Source organism: Lissotriton helveticus, chromosome 5_1 (assembly GCF_964261635.1).
Source record: "Lissotriton helveticus chromosome 5_1, aLisHel1.1, whole genome shotgun sequence".
NCBI lineage: Eukaryota > Metazoa > Chordata > Amphibia > Caudata > Salamandridae > Lissotriton > Lissotriton helveticus.
This window is the reverse complement of record NC_136065.1, coordinates 1,071,587,262-1,071,605,098: the sequence shown is the minus strand read 5'-3', so window position 1 is coordinate 1,071,605,098 and position 17,837 is coordinate 1,071,587,262.

Genomic DNA, 17,837 nt, shown 5'->3' with positions numbered 1-17,837 from the left:
AATCTTTTCGTATCGAGGGACCATCAGTTTCCTGGCTCAGAGGGAGCGTAGAAGTCTGCTGGGTCTGCTGGTATGACCAGTATTTAACTGAACATGTGGTAGGTGGTTTCTGTGGGAGGCATCAGCAGTCACCATGATGCCTGACCGGATGTGACGGCGTTCTCGATGACAACGCTAACCCCATATGTTGGAGGCACCATACTCACTGTGACCACCTCACTCCAGTCCATCCTGAACTTTCCACTGACAAATCGTTGATTTCAGATGGGTTAGTTAAGATCAGTAGAAGCAAAACAAGACTACAACAACAAGAAGGCATTAGGCTATCACAAAAAGCCCAGGGCTGGAAACAGTATCATTAATGACCTGAAGGGAGGTGGTCACCCTAGCCATATTGCCTGTTTTAAGCTTCTAGAGTGCCACACTCCTTCCAGTAAGTCTCAGAGACCCCCTAAGATTTACTCTGCAGGATGTGCAAGGGTGCAGGATATCTAAAATCTTTGGCAAACACTTCTGAAAACTTTGCAAATTTCACAAAGTTGCAAATCGGGACATATGTGAGGACAATATGTCTTTTGTAGGCTAAATAGATATAGCAGAACGTACCTTGCAGAAAGTCAGGGCTTTCATTTTCCTGAAATAGTGTTTCCATTGATTTTCACTAAAAGCATAAATGAAATAGCAGAGGCTGCTTTATATACATATCCATATTTCTGAAAATATAATTTTGCAGAGGATAAAATCTGCAAAGATTCTGTCAGCTGGCGTTTCAAATGCATGCATAGCACAGGCAAGTGTTAGCTGGTGGTTGTACATCAGAACAATGAGGTCAAAGCTAGCAACCTAGAAGAATAACTAACACTACATCATTAAAGTGAGTAACAATAGGTAATTGTAGATTTACTAATCTTAGTTTCACAGCTACGTACTTTGATGATTTAAATATTCTTTCGTTAAATAGAGCTAGAGTTAGGAATAGTAAATCTATTACCATATGGTAACCACTACTTCTATGCAATGTAGCTATTGTACGAGAGGAGAGTGAGTCAGTTTCTATAATAACTATTGGCTTATCCAGTGCTTGTTCAGATACACAATACCTGGGCAATTACAACTACACATTTAAACAACAAGACAATCATTCACAAAGCAATACTTTTGGCTTTCGTATAGTGAATGTATGTGCTTTGAGTGACACAGAGGTAGCAGCTAGTTGCATCTTGCAAGGTACACATGCTCTGTGGTAAGGGCTAGTAAGACGCAAACAGTCTGGGGCAGTAAAGGGTGTGGGGAATTGGGGAGATGAAGCAGTGGTGACCCAAGTGCAGAAACATGTGCTCTGTGGAAAAAGAGTGGGCTTGGAGGGACGTGTGACAGGTGGGACCCCCTTAAGGAATGCTGGCGGTGGACTCTCCCAAACAAGCCAGTATTTATTATGCGACGTGTGTTGTGCTCACATGATGTCTGTCAGATAACTAAAGCTGTCTGTAGCCAGACCTTAAAAGTGATACAATTCCTAACTCAGGTTATTGGTGCTTTAGTAGTGACCTGTTTCTTTTTTATCTCAACATGAGTTGTATAAGATTCAGTAGGGTTGTATCAAAGGCCATTTGAAGTTACATTATACAATTGCAGTCAATTCCCCCAAAAAACGTTTAAACTGAAAAGGATGAGATTGTGTGAGAATCCATTGAGGTATTCTGAAATTCACCTTTTGAGACTCGCTTGGGATTATTTCTCAGAGAGAGACTGAAGTCTAACAAAAGATGTTCTTATATCTGAACTGAATCCACCTCTGCTGCAAGCACTCCTGTCTGAAACATTAATAATTACTGCATATTTATTTGCCAAAATCCTGCTCCCTTTCGATTTTCGCAGATCAGCACTGCCACACCGTGGACAGTATTCTGCTGCCTGGCACATATTATGTGGGTATTCGATGCTTCTTTTGAAAAGGAGCCCCCGACTCTTAAAGGAGACAGGGTTGAAAAACCTCAGCCTTTTCAATTTGCTCAGCCTTCCTACGCATGTCACCAGGTTTGCAATACAAATCTATTTTATATGTTAACGTTTGTAAATGGCGTTGTCACTGTTTAATGTCTTAATTTCTTGTGTGGAGTCTGGGGTTGTTACATTTTTCAAGCGATGGCTCCAGGCTGAGTTTGAGCTGATGTCCCATCTGGCGAGGAACATTGGGGAGTTTTTAGTTTCCTCTTGAAGCACAGGGTACCGTGAACAGCTCAGGCTCCCCTGAGAGCATTTTACACATCTTATAAGGAAGGTGAACTTTATAAAACGATAAATGCGTGGAAACCGCGCACTAAAATGAAGCAAACAAGAGCTGAGACTTTTACAAAGGCCGCATTTTAATTTCAAGAGGGGGTGTTTAAATAATTAACATATTTCATTGGTTTGTGGTTTGCCTTAAAGACGACTGACGCGGCCCAATGCATGAGCTGTTTACATGTCTCAGACATGCTGCTATTATGCGACACAGGCGTGCAATATCGGTTCAGGCGAGGATGTTGTTTCTGTGGCCATCGACGAAAGCATATCTTGAACAATTGCAGCCGATACCCAGTAAATATGTGTAGGTCAACATTTTTTCGTATTGGCAACGCCAAGGAGAGCAATTCGCAAGGAATAGGTAATTCAACAGCGAATGCACGCATTTGTGCTATAGACAATGGGCCTCATTTATGAGGCTGCGCGTCACTTTTACGCCGCCGGTGCGTCACTTTTTGTGATGCACTAGTGGCGTAAAAAATGTGCCTTGTTGCACCATATTTACAAAGTGACGCATCTAGGTAGATGCATCACTTTGTAAACCCCTGCGCCACATTATACCTGTGCCAGGTATAATGTATGCAAGGGGGGCGTTTTGACGCAAGAAAGGGTCATGGAAGTGACGCAGTGAAATCTATAAGATTTCACTGCGCCATTTCTTGGCCGCTAATGCGTCAAAATCTTACGCCTGCTTAATGGCAGGCGTAAGACTGACGCAAGCACTAACAACATGGGACTTGCCCATGTGAAAGTACACATTGCTGGAGTTGCGTGACTTTTGTGACACACTCCAGCAATGCGTCACTTTTGCGCCTACAGATACGTCAGAAATGCTGACGTATCTGTAACTCCTTGCGACATGATGCGTCATATTATAAATATGACGCATCATTCATGACGCAAGGAGTGCGCACTGAGAAGTGACGCATCGCTGCTTTCACGCAGCAATGCGTCATTTCTCATAAATGAGGCCCAATATTTTCAGAGTGACAGGGACTGTGAAATAAACTTTCTGCATTGAGTGGACAATTGTATTGTTTTGGAAAAATGATAAACAAGTGGTTAGGTCACAGATTTTGCTGATGAGCGAGCATGTATTTTCTACTGGGATAAGAACTCTTTAAACAAGAGCATTCTCATCCCTTTTTATGTGTTCCAAGTTGAGGTAAATTGTTGCAGCACTGGTAAGACATTTGGTACATGGTTTTGGTGCACCCGCCATAATGGGCGTTGTTCATAACCTGCAATCCCTAACTCGCACATCAAGGGCATTGCTGTGACCTCACAATTCTTCTGACAATAACAAACAGCACATAAAGCACACACTATAACAGTACATACTCAGAAAAATAACTCATAACTACACTCAGAGGCCTCTCTTTCATAGTGGAAAAGGTAATATAAAATGTAATTGCATCAGTAAGATTACAAAGTGTCATCGGTTGCATCAAAGGCGAGGACATGAGCGTGCTGTGTGAGAGATATGATTTGCATGGCTGTTGCCCAAGTTATGTCAGGTTGTGGGTCTGCAAGCGCGGGCGACTGCCATGTTGGTTTATAGGCTTGGAAGCAGTAACTGTAGATCATCTAAGATGAGGCCCTTTCATTGGTGGAAAGGCTTGCGGTCAGTACAGTGTGTGGACGCTTACTGGATTGAAGCTGTGTGTGTTGGGAAGGTGTTGCGCCACGTGTTGCGCCATGCAACTATCCAAGTTTCCAAGTAAGTGGAGGACTCACATGTCTGGAGAAATGAAAGATATCTTTGATAACATCCCTCATGGTGCTTGCCATTCTTCGTAGACAAATTGTGCAGCCAGACCTCGCTACATGGACATTGAATGCCCAAATGTCAATGTATCTCTACATCACTAAAGATTGCCATATGGACATTTTGGCTCTCTGAGAATTATCCTACATTCATGCATGATTAGAAAATCAGCTTTCAAATATTTTTCACGTTTATTTGAACACTTAAAATGGGGTGGATTATTCTGCTATAGTTTCTGACAGAACAGGAATAAAATTAAATTAAATTTTTCTTTTTCTTCAAGTGTTATGCATGAATGTATAAGATATTAGAATTCCAGTATGCAAAAACATTGCTAAGTGCATAGTGATGCTCTATGTTTGCCATTTTATGACAGCCAAGTAGAAAATATATATACATGGTATAATAGCCCAACAGGTATCTCCAGTATGCGCCAGGGAGCTGCGTTGCAGACAGGTGTTCAGAGGCCGCACCCCTTTTTACACCTCTCTACAACGCAGCTATGTGGAGCTTATTGGAGGTACCTAGTGCGCTAGTTTGACCTTAGGGACCCTTAGCATTGAAGGGGACTTAATCTTTCAACTTAGAACGCCCACGGGGTGCATTTCCACAGTGGTGAAGGAAGAGGATGGAGCCTGACATGATGTGTGCTAACACGCCCTGCGGGGCGTTTTAAGTTGGGGAAAAGATTCCACTTAAAACCTGAGGGACCATGGGGGCCAAGTAGCCCACCAGGTGCTTCCAGGAAGCGCCACTGCGCTGCGTTGCAGAGAGGTGGTGCAGGCCGTGCCACTTTTTACAACTCTCTGCTACGCAGCTCTGTGGCACTTACTGGATGTACTACGAATTCCGATGTACTCACCTGTTATCAGAAGATACCTCAGTGCTGCATCTTTGAGCCCAGTACTGATCCTGAAAAGTAATTCTAACCATACTTACCAGTAACTTGAATTTCCTTCCATAGGCTAACACTGACTGGTTTCACTTGGAAATTCTTCTAAGTGTGGAGTTTTGTAACTTTATAATATTCACCTAAAATCATCCGAACAACGAATTCCGATTTACTCACCTGTTATCAGGAGAGAACCCAGTGCTGCATCTTTTAGCCCAGCAGTGACCCTGAAAAGTAATTCTAACCGTACTTACCAGTAACTTGTATTTCCTTCCATAGGAATCCATTGTCTGGTTTTCAGCAGAAAAGTTTGCCTATTTTCACAAACTACAAATATTCCTTAAAATCGCCTGTATGACTTAAACGCATTCTTTTAACTGTTTACAGGAGATGCACCAGTGCTGGATCCAGGATCCACCACTGAGTAAGAAAAAGTAACCATAACACTACTTACCTGCTAAGTGAATTTCCTCCCATAGGATAACATTGGTGATTCTATGTGAAAACATTTCTAAGTGTCAACTTTTAAAATACAATAATATTCCTTACAAATCACTACTGTAACCAAAATGCTTTTACTCAAATGTTTACAGGAGATGTCCCAGGACTGAATCTAGGATCCAGTCCTGTGGTTAGAAAAGTAATCCATAAAGTAACTAATTGCATTTAACTAGAAATCCACATTGAGCTCAATGTTGCATTGTGTTTATAATTGTGTTGTCCATTGCAACAACTGTAACTACTGTACTTAAAAGACTATTGCCTATTTACAAAGTATTTAAACTAAAGTAATTCATTCTGAGAAAGTATATTTTGTAATGTAATGTATAATGTAATTATAATGTAATAAAAAAAATCTAAAAATAAATAGTTTTAAAAAATGTAGTAAATCAGTATCAAAAAATAAATATAAGAATTAATACATTTAAAAATTGTCATTTACAAAACCTTTGAAATTCACTGAAAAACAATAGGTTTCAGATATGTTATACTTAGGAATTAGCATTTCAAAAACCTTCAAAATTCTCTGAAAAAACCATAGGTTTCAGACAATTTACAGTTAGGAATTAGCATTTAAAAAACCTTCGAAAGTCTCTGAAAAAACCATAGGTTTCAGACAATTTACAGTTAGGAATTAGTATTTAAAAAACCTTAGAAATTCACTGAAAAAAACCATAGGTTTCAGGGGTGTTATAGTTAGCTGGACATTTCACTCGTACAAATCCATTGAAATTCCTCCGCTATAGTTAGTTGTACTAACTGTAACTCATGCGCCCGCAACCCACTGCTGATGATGTCACATATTACATCATTCATGACATGGTCAGTGACATCACTGATGACATCACTGATGACATCTCAAATGACATCACTGATTACATCATCCACGTGATAATCTGCTACAACTGATTATACACTAGTGTAACTTTTCATCACTCACTAAAAAATATACAGTACCATTTTTAAAAGAATGACACACCAACACAACTTTCTAAAAACCCACTCACTGCATTGTAAATCTACACACACTTCTAAACATTTACGTACATTTACTCATACATGCTGACAAAGATCAATAGAACACTATTAAATATACTTATAGATTTATATTGACATTACCCACAGCACACATTTTATTGATTTATATAGTCATCCTACTCACTTTTGCAAATAATTCATTATACTTACATTTACTCAGCTATACACTCTTACCAACACCACTTTATTTATTTATATAGATAGTAACTCATACTTAGTGTTATAAAATCACTATTATAAGTATACAGTTTTCCAGACAGTCACTCAGCCAATGACTGACTGTTATGTATACTTATTTATATAGAACAACTGTCACATACACTGCGTTTTATATTTCTACTTTCTTGGACATGTATCATTGAGAAATATATTTACTCATCAACACATCAATAAAGAGATTCACCGACCCAAACAACTGTTTCCACATTCAGGGTTAACCTCATATACCTACTAAATTAACTATTTACACATCTTTAGACAGTCACACACTTCCCACCCAAATACACACACATTCACAGTCTCATACAAATAGTCACTTAACTAATTAAAAACTAATATAAAGTTTCACATAGCTAGTAATCAACTTATGCAATAGTTTACACAACAAGAGACAGAGTGATACAGATATTCACACAGTTAAATCACTATTCCATATATTTAGTGAGACACTATAAATTACTGACTTAGACAGTCAATTACAGTGCTACTAAATTCTCCACCCTGACACTTATACATTCACTCAGTCTTCAATGCAGATTCCTATACATATAATAGGTATTTAAATAGGGAAGCAAACCACATTCACTGGATGATGTCATCAGTGATGTCATCAGTTATGTCATTTTAGATGTCATCAGTGATGTCACTGACCATGTCATGAATTTCTAAGGTTTTTTAAATGCTAATTCCTAACTATAACATGTCTGAAACCTATATTTTTTTCAGTGAATATATATATATATATATATATATATATTACCTACTGGCGGTCGCCAGTAGGTAGTTATAGTTAGGACCTAGTTTCCATGGGAAATCCGCAACATTCTATTGGGAATAACTTTGGCGCCGGTTGATGAATCTCTGCGAATTTCTCAAAGAAGATGGCCCGCTCTGCTCCGCTCTGCTCCGCTCTTTCCCTGAAAGTTTTGGGGGGATTTGTGAAGTGGGGGCTGAGAAAAAAGGGGGTCCCAAAACGTATTTTCCCCATGTTATTTTCCATAGGACGATTAGACAAGGCTACAGCCCGAACGGCTGAACGGAATTACAAGAAATTTGGCAAAATGTTAGAGTCTGATTCACAGATCACCCTTTTGTTTAAATGGTGTAAATCCCTCCAGTAGTTGTTGAGAAAATCAAATGTGAAAAAATGTATATATCTATAAGCGCGCACCATGCGCGCACCGTGCGAGCACCCTGTGATTTTTCGGGGAAAAAAAATTCTAATTTGGGGCCTTGGGGGTCCTTGTGGGACCCCCTGAGCAGGCCTAGAGGGTCAGGATGCTTCTACCCTGCCCCCTTTTTGAGTTCTACACGTTTGTTTTTCTGCTTTCCTGTGCCTCAGTCTACCGAGGCACAAGATGGCTGCCAACAATTTCTGTTTTGGAGTGTTGACAGACAGTGGCAGCCAATCAGCATGCTATCCTGAGAAAGCTGCATGCTCATTGACTGTCAACACTTCAAACCAGGAAGTGTTGGCATTCATCTTGTGCTCGGTAGACGAGGCACAAGAAAGCAGAAAAAAAAAGTGTAAAACACAAAAAGGGGGCAGGGTAGACACACCCTGACACCCTAGACCTGCCCAGGTGGTCCCACAAGGACCCCCAAGGCCCCCATTTTTTTTTTTAAAAACCCGGTCTGTTTTTTTTCAAATTACCCCTCGGGGGGACTAAATCGCGGGGGCATAGTGATAAAGAAGTGTGGGGGGTCCCCAATCCCCCCACACTGCCCTGGGGACCACCGCCCCCCGGGGAAAAGCAACGCAGCCCCCTGGCGCATACTGGAGGCTCCTGGTGGGCTAGTTGGCCCCCAGGGGCCCCCAGTATGCAAGGGGAATTAGTTCCCCCTCTGCAAACGCGCCAGGGGGCTGCGTTGCAGAGAGGTGTAAAAAGGGGCATAGCCTCATTACACCTCTCTGCAATGCAGCCCCCTGTCACATACTGGAGGTTCCAGGTGGGCAAGTTGGCCCCCAGGGGCCCCCAGTATGCAAGGGGAATTAGTTCCCCCTCTGCAAACACGCCCGGGGGCTGCGTTGCAGAGAGGTGTAAAAAAGGGTGTGGCCTCATTACACCTCTTTGCAATGCAGCCCCCTGGCGCATACTGGTGGTTCCAGGTGAGCTAGTTGGCCCCCAGGGACCCCCAGTATGCAAGGGGAATAAGTTCCCCCTCTGCAAACGCACCAGGGGGCTGCGTTGCAGAGAGGTGTGAATTATTTTTAAAATGTATATTAAAAATATGTAATGTCGTGGAGGAGCTACGAGGGCGACAAAAATGGCCGCCTAAGTTCCGGGCTCCCGAGACCCCCTACGCCCCGGGACATATCCTGTACATAATCCTGCCTGCAGACCGGCAAAACTAGCATCAGAAGTCAAGCAACGGCGGATACCGCAAACCGCGTCTGTGTCCGCCAGAAGTGGAGAAACAGGGACTTTGAAAATTGCGGCCGGTGGGCCCAAAAGCCGGGGCCTCTGGTAGTGACCACATCCAGGCCGCAGTGCATCAACAGCAGGGCCCTCGCCGAGGATCCCCGATCGGGCCCCGTGGAAGATACGATCGCGCTGCCAGCGCTTGTCCCCCCGGCCCGCCCCCCCCCCCCTCACTGGCCCCGCGGGGCTGCAGGGCGAAACGGACAGAGGTAAGAGAGCACCCACCTGGGGTATTTTGGGGGCGGTGGTGCGGCGGGGCCTGTGCTGAGGCTCTAATACCAGCAGCCGCCTCATAGTGGGCTCAACTGATCTGCTCTGATATGGCCATTGCAGCAGAATAGTAGGGTATTGCCCAGGACCTCCACTGGCAGAACTACTTTGCAGCTAAGAGGGCCCCGATGCGAATGGAGCGGACTGACGGCCTACCCTGAGACGCGGTGGGGTGGGGCTGCACCTTGGCTGTGACCAGGCCTGGGACAGTGTTGAATACCCTGCGTTGAGGTCCTCATGTACCCAATGTGATTTCTCCAAGAAGAGAGTGTGCCCCGTGAAGTGGTTCTTGTTCTGGGCCCTACAAACCACGGCGGTGTATTTGAGTTAATTGGATAGTGGTATTGACATGGTTACCAACCATCTCGCCCCCGGGAGCTGGATTTGAACTGCGTTAGAGTCATTGTTCGCAACAAATAAGATAAGGCGGTTGGTGTGACTGCAAGCAGTGGTTGGTGCATTATTGTGGGACCGCTGTCACAACTGTTTCCCTCCTCCTCCTTGGTCCGCATAATGGCGACTAAACCCGAAGCTGAAAAGACGCAGCCCAAGGTGCCCAGGGGAGCTAGGTACGTCCAAACTAACAAATTGGATCGCTACACGCAACCCAGAGGATAGCCACCAGGGCCTGGGAAGTCACAGGACGGACATGTTGGGGACTCGGCACTGCGGCGGAGACCACGCTGCAAGATGTGATGGCAGCGATAAACAGGGTGCAAACCTCCCTCGGTACTAAGATGGAATCCCTGGATCATAAACTTGATACGGTAACTATAGAAGTTAATTTGCTTCGAGCGGACCTCACGAAGACTAGCGAAAAAGTTAAATCGTTAGACATCAAGACCACTAGTCTTACAGATGATGTAACTCTTACACAACAGGAACTTCGTGAGCTCAAGACGTCCAGTGAGGTTGCCAATCGTAAGTTGGATGAATATGAAGGGAGGGCCCGAAGAAACAACGTGCGTATTATTGGAGTGCCTGAAAAGGCGGAGGGACAGGTGGCTGACCTTTTTGTTGAAAACATCATTCTCAACCACTTAAAACCCAAGGGCCTGGGACGCTTCTTTACGATCGAAAGAGCACATAGGATACCAGGGGGAAGGCCGCAACCTGGTGCGCCTCCCCGGCCGATGATCGCGAGGGTGCTAAATTTTAGGGACAGAGACGCTATCCTGCAAGCCTCCAGGACAGGAGGCCCTCTCCAATATGAAAACTCCACCCTAAATTTTTATCCGGACTTTACGCAGGCGGTGCAGAGACAGAGGCAGACCTTCATGGGCGTCAAGCGGAAACTTCGTGATAAAGGACTCAAATATGCCATGCTGTATCCCGCCAAGTTGAGAGTTGAGCATGCTGGCAAGGCAATGTTCTATGATAACCCCGAAATTGCCTCGGACTGGCTGGAGACCATCTCCTCTCAGAAGAATCAGCAGCGAATGAGTGGAGACGAAGAGGATGGCGCACAAAAGCAAGAATAGGAACTAACACTGTTGCTTATGATGTCAGACTAAATTGATAGATGGGGACGATGTGAACAGAACACGCACACAAGTCAGTCACATACACTTTGTCTCACGGTCTGACGAAGATATGGGGACGGGCGGGGAAATCGGGGGTCATACTCCTCCTCAGGGTTACTTTTCAGTAGTTTAGTAGTTTGAGTATGGGGCGACAGGCACACTGCAAGTTGGGGGCGGTAGAACACCGTAAGCAGGGGTGCAGGGAGGGGGGAGGCGCACAGGGTTGGTTGGGGGGTAATGTATTGTATTTGTTTAAGTTGTTGTTTGTACGCTTCGTATTTCAAGGCTTTTTCCGGAGTTGTGACGTACCTATGATGCAGGAACTGGGGGGTAGACTGACTCACTACAAGTTTCATGACGGGGGGTAGGGGGCTAACAGTTTTAAGTTGGAATGTAAATGGGTTGGGGAACAAAATCAAGCACAGTGTGGTTCTACAGTCCCTTAAACGTCGGGCCCCGGATGTTGTATTACTGCAAGAAATGCACTTAGTGGGAAACTCCTGTAAAGCAAAGCACAGACTGGGTTACCGTTTGGTGGCACACGCGGGGTTCACGTCAGGATCCAGGGGGGTGGGGATTCTGTTTAGGAAGACGCTCCCAATGGTGATTGACTCTGTTATAGAAGATGATAGGGGCAGATATGTTGGTGTGTCCGGTCGCTGGGAGGGGCATGTCCTCTCCGTAGTGTCAGTGTATGTCCCCCCCGGGTATGCAAGCAACCACGTTTGTAGATCTAGGGAAACTCCTGTTGGACCTCCCTAGAGGACTTCTGATTTTGGGGGCTGACTTCAATGCTGTGGTCTCTGGTGCTATAGATAGGCACCCCCCTAGAGATATGGGGAGGGCACTGAGATGGCTTCCTGAGTTCATGGATGCTGTGAGCTTGATTGATTGTTGGAGATTGCTTCATCCGGATCAACAGCAATTCACTTTTCACTCTGGTGCGCATGGTAGTCTATCACGCATTGATTACTGTTTAGTGCCTGCGGCCCAGGCATATTACATCACAGAAGCTACGCACCTAGCAAGAGGTATTTCGGATCATTCGCCGCTTTTGGTTAGGCTGGATGTGTCCATGGAGTCTAACGGTAGAATAGCCCCTATTAATCCTTGGCATATACGTAATCCTAAAATCCGTAAAGAGTTACTGAAGGCATGGACCACTATTTTCAGGAGAATGAGGGATCGGTGACATCCTCAATTTCGCTATGGGAGGCTTTTAAGGTGGTTATAAGAGGCCAGGCCTTGTCTTTGATTGCAGGAGCGAAGAGGGATCGGAATGCGGAAATTGTGACAGTTGAATCTGATATAGCCAGTATTGAGGCGGATTTGGAGCAGGAGGTATCTCGTGGCAAGCTGCATGCCCTGAATCTCAAGCAACTTGAATATAGAGCCCTAGTTACTGAAAGTGCCAGGGCGCTGAATAGAGAGCAGCAAGGTCGCTTATATGATGTCGGTGATAAGGCTGGAAAACTCATCGCATGGTTGGATAAGAAAGATAGGGCCGATCGGATCGTCCCAGAATTGGAGGCGGCCGGTGGAGTGCGTGTAACGGATCCACAAGGCATTGTTGATAGTTTCGCGGAATATTTTCGTGTAGTATATACCTCAGTCACAGGACGGCTGGAGGAGGACTCTCGCTTATTGTTGCGGGATATCCGCCTTCCAAGCCTAGCTAAGGAGGATCATGACTTCATGGAAGTGCGCTAACCGTTTATGAGGTGGCCCTGGCGGTGCGCTCCTTGAATTCTGGTAAAGCGCTGGGTCCTAACGGGCTCCCTATTGAGCTGTATAAACTAAGGCCTGATAGGATTGCCCCTTATCTTCGGGGTATGTTTTTGGAGGCCCCGGAGAAGGGAGTGCTGCCATATGATCAAAGAGTGGCATTTATTGTGACTATTCATAAGGAGGAAAAGTCTAAGACCAATTGTGCCTCTTATAGGCCTATTTCCTTACTGAATGCGGAGCCTAAGATCCTTGCTAAACTCTTAGCAAATAGGCTGATCAAAGTTATTAGCGGGCTGGTACACCCTGATCAATAGGCCTTCATGCCTCATAGAAATACTGCCTTGAATCTTCGCAGACTGCATGGGGTGTTGGCCAGAGCTCACACTCTGAGGGAACAGGCTGTAATAGCATCGCTCGATGCAACAATGGCCTTTGACACATTGGAATGGTCATATTTGTGGGCAGTTCTGACTAAATTTGAATTTGGATCGGAGTTTATTGGATGGGTGCGTCTGTTATATACCGACCCTCTTGCGCAGGTGGTAGTGAATAACAGGGTTTTGGCGGTATTTACTCTGGGGCGAGGCACCCGACAAGGTTGTCTGCTCTCCCCCCTTTTGTTTTCTTTAGCGCTGGAACCATTGGCAGAGTGGATCTGCTGGGAGCTGTCCATCCGAGGTATTAGGTGGTCCCCTCAGGTAGAGGACAGGATCTCTTTATATGCGGATGACATTCTGCTCTATTTGACTTCACCCAGAAAATCTCTGAACGTTGTCTGTGATGTCCTGACCTCCTACGGTAAAAATTCAGGGCTCTCTATAAACTGGGAGAAATCCCATTTGTTTGTGCTGAGTGGTGACGCCCCGATCCCTCCGCGAAACTGCCCGATTCGGGTCGCCGCGGATGGGTTTACATATCTAGGAATTTTTATTTAATTAGATCCTGCAGTCAGGTACGAGAGAAACCTCCTCCACCCTTTGTTTAGGTTGAGAAGAGATGCGAATAGGTGGAGAAAACTTCCTCTTTCCCTATTAGGGAAGACGGCCCTTTTCAAAATGATGTCCCTACCGCGCTTCCTCTACGCCCTTCAGAACACCTTGGACCTGGTCCCTGCCAGTTATTTCCGAGAGGTGGAGGGGATACAACGTAAATTATTGTGGGATGGCAGGCCTCGTATTGCCTTAGCCAAATTGACGTTGCCGTGGTATGACGGTGGTATTGCCCTCCCCGACATCAGACGGTATTACTGGGCTTCTCAGTTGGCAGCTATAAACCACGGTACTTATGGGCCGGGCTTGAACCCTGGTTACGCCATGGACAGATGGCTGCTCCCGGGTGGAAATTATAGTAGAGCTTTATATGCCAAATCGGCAGGGAAAAGTTTAACAGATCCTACCAAGGTGGCGGTGCAGGTATGGCATGATGCTACTGGTTCCTTGGGGTGGAGGAACCGCTTAATGCTTGCTACTCCACTATTTGATTCGGATAAACTAGGGAAGCTTTGGAACACAAAAGGCTTTGACAGATGAGACCTGATTGGAATCACTACAATTGGAGATGTCTGGGTCAAGGGCAGGATTAAGACGTTTGCCGAATTGCAAACTGAGTTCAGGTTGAATGGATCGGAGTGTTTCCGCTATGCGCAAGTCCAGCATGTGCTGCAGGCGGTGGTATCGGCAGGAGAGGAACTACCCGAGTCCTCGCCGTTAGAAGATAGGATATTCGATGGGCATTTGCCTGCTAGAACTCTCTCCTTCATCTATAAAAAATTGATCAATCATAGAGCAGATCTCCTTGTAGAGTTGAGGAACAAATGGATGGGAGATGGTATTGAACTGGACGAGGAGGACTGGCAAACAGCCGTGTCATCCCCGAAAGAGGTAGAGATTCCGGCGCGTTTAAGGCTTGTCCAATTGAAGATATTACACAGAGTATATGTTACAGGTCCGCGTTTGGTCCGGATGAGGCTTTCAAATGACGATTTGTGCAGGTGAGGATGTGGGTAGGTGGGCACGTTGCTTCATATCATCTGGGAATGTCACTATATGGTGGATTACTGGAGTGCAATACATGATGTTATGCATGAAGTGCTGGGGGTTCCTCTGTTGCCAGAGGCGAGGAGATGTATCCTTAATATTTGGGAACCCACAGACCTAAATACAGCACAGACCAGGTGGGCCACTCTAGGGGCAATGGAAGCGAAAAGGAATATAGCACAGAAATGGGGCTCCGGGAGACCACCCACGCTTGAGGAATGGAAGGTCAACATGGATTGGTGTATGTTCCGGGAAAAGACCGTATACCTGGCCAGAGGCCGACCCCGTAAGTGGGTGACTGTTTGGGGGTGGTGGAATCAATACAGGGGTGAGATCTGTGTACCACCAATTGACCCTCCTTTGGATATGCCTGCATCCCCTTGACCCCTGTTTGTAACGCTATATCGCCCCCCCTGCCCTCCTTCCCTTTTATGTCCCCACAAGTTTATATGATTTGTTGTAATGATACGTGGAAAAGTCCTCCCTATGTTCTATGCACTTTTTTTGGATGCCTTGTATTAATAAAAAGAAATATAAAAAAATATGTAATGTAATATAAAAAATAAAATATCTAAAAATAAATAATTTAAAATAATGTAGTAAATCAGTATAAAAAATATAACAATTAATACATTTAAAAATTATCATTTACAAAACCATTGAAATTCACTGAAAAAACCATAGGTCTCAGCTCCGTTATAGTTAGGAATTACCATTTAAAAAAACCTTTGAAATTCACTGAAAAAACCATAGGTTTCAGCCACGTAATAGTTAGGAATTAGCATTTAAAAAACCTTGCAAATTCACTGAAAAAACCATAGGTTTCACACACGTTATAGTTAGGAATTAGCATTTTAAAAAACCTTTGAAATTCACTGAAAAAACCATAGGTTTCACACCAGTTGTAGTTAGCTGGTCATTTTACTAATACAAAACCTTTGAAATTCCCCTGTTATAGTTAGTTCAGCTAACTATAACTTGCGCACCTGCAATGCACTGCTGATGACGTCACATATTACATCACTCATGACATGGTCAGTGACATCACTCATGACATCACTGATGACATCTCAAATGAAATCACTGATGACATCATCCTTGTGAAAGAGTGGCAGACCTCCTCTCACTCTAATATAACCTTTGATAGACACACTCAAAAATAGAAACAAAAATTTTAAAGAAAATGGAGATACTAATACCAGTTACAACCTATTCCAAAATCTACTTCCACATCCACTCATTCACCAACAGTTCTATATAGTCACTCATACATGTACTCAATCATCATATGTACTCATACACCTATACATCCTGTTACACACCGATACTCATCCATAGAGTTACTTACACACATACTCACACATGCAAATAAACTATCAAACATCCAGTTAACTTGCATAAATAGCTATACACACAAACATACACATACTGACTCTCTTAAACGATCACTTATAGAAACACATACTTAGTTATACAGGAACTCTTGAAATCTCTAACTCTCATATATACTCACTTATATACACCAATACTCACATATAGTAGTTTAACACATATGTACTTAGTCATAAAGATAATATTGAGACAGTCATTCACTCACTAACACACCTATACACACACACTCATCCACCAATACAGTCGTGCACACATGCTGTCTTCACAACACATATAAACAGTGAGTCACTCATTAATGCATCTATGTGCTAAGTAATATCCCCCACCAAACCATATAAACACTCAGACACTTATACTGATACTCAAAAAAACAACTAATAACCTATATAGATATTAGATACTCATGTAGTTACTCACCAACCCATGCAGCCACTTATTCATAAAATGTGTGAGACTGATACAGATATTTACATATTTAAACATTACTCACTAACCCATGTATTCACTAAGATACAATTAATCAGTCAGTTATACAATCAATTTTACAAAAAAGTCATCCATTTAGACACTTACCATTTAGACCATTTATTCTTCCATCGACCTTTAGATACACATATATTAAAAATATTTCTTTTTCAGAAAGACACACATTCACTGATGATGTCATCAGTGATGTCATCAGTGATGTCATCAGTGATGTCATTTGAGATGTCATCAGTGATGTCATGAGTGATGTCACTGACCATGTCATGAGTGATGTAATATGTGACGTCATCAGCAGTGCATTGCGGGCGCGCGAGTTATAGTTAGCTGAACTAACTATAACGGGGGAATTTCAAAGGTTTTGTATGAGTAAGATGACCAGCTAACTATAACTGGTGTGAAACCTAATGTTTTTTCAGTGAATTTCAAAGGTTAAAATGCTAATTCCTAACTATAACGTGTGTGAAACCTATGTTTTTTTTCAGTGATTTTTCAAGGTTTTTTAAATGCTAATTCCTAACTATAACGTGGCTGAAACCTATGGTTTTTTCAGTGAATTTCAAAGGTTTTTTAAATGGTAATTCCTAACTATAACGTGGCTGGAACCTATGGTTTTTTCAGTGAATATATATATATATATATAAAGACAGTGAGATTGTACTATACTGACGGTGATTAAGTAATCTGGAAGGAATGCCTAACAAAGTATAAAAAAGAGATAGTATCTACTAAGGCAGCATACTTTGCAGATCTCATTTTAAAATCTCAAAATAGTGCCAAATGTGTTTTTACTATATTGCGAGATATGACAAATCCTGACTGTACGAGTAATAAGATCACCCCATCACAAGAGCTCTGTAATGGCCTGGCAACTTTCTTTCAGGATAAGATTAACAGGATCATTGAGGGTTTGAGACCAGATAATCCACTAGGCACTTGGGAAGGGGGGAAATGGGAATAGATACCCAATTGGCTGCTGGGTATGGGGGGCCAGAGCCAGGGAGGCAAGGGGTTGCCCTTGACCATTGGGATCTGCCTACGGAAGATGAGTTTGTCAGGGTGGCAATGGGAATCTCTTCTGGATCTCCGCTGGATCCCATCCCCCAAAAAATGCGGAAAGAGCTGGGCCTCGAGATTTTCCCACTGCTTCACCATCTGTGTAACCAATCACTCAGTAGCGGGGTGGTCCCATTGTGTTGGAAGGAGGCATTAATAACTCCCCTGCTAAAAAAAACCCTCATTGGATCCTGGCTACCATGGGAATTACAGACCTATCTC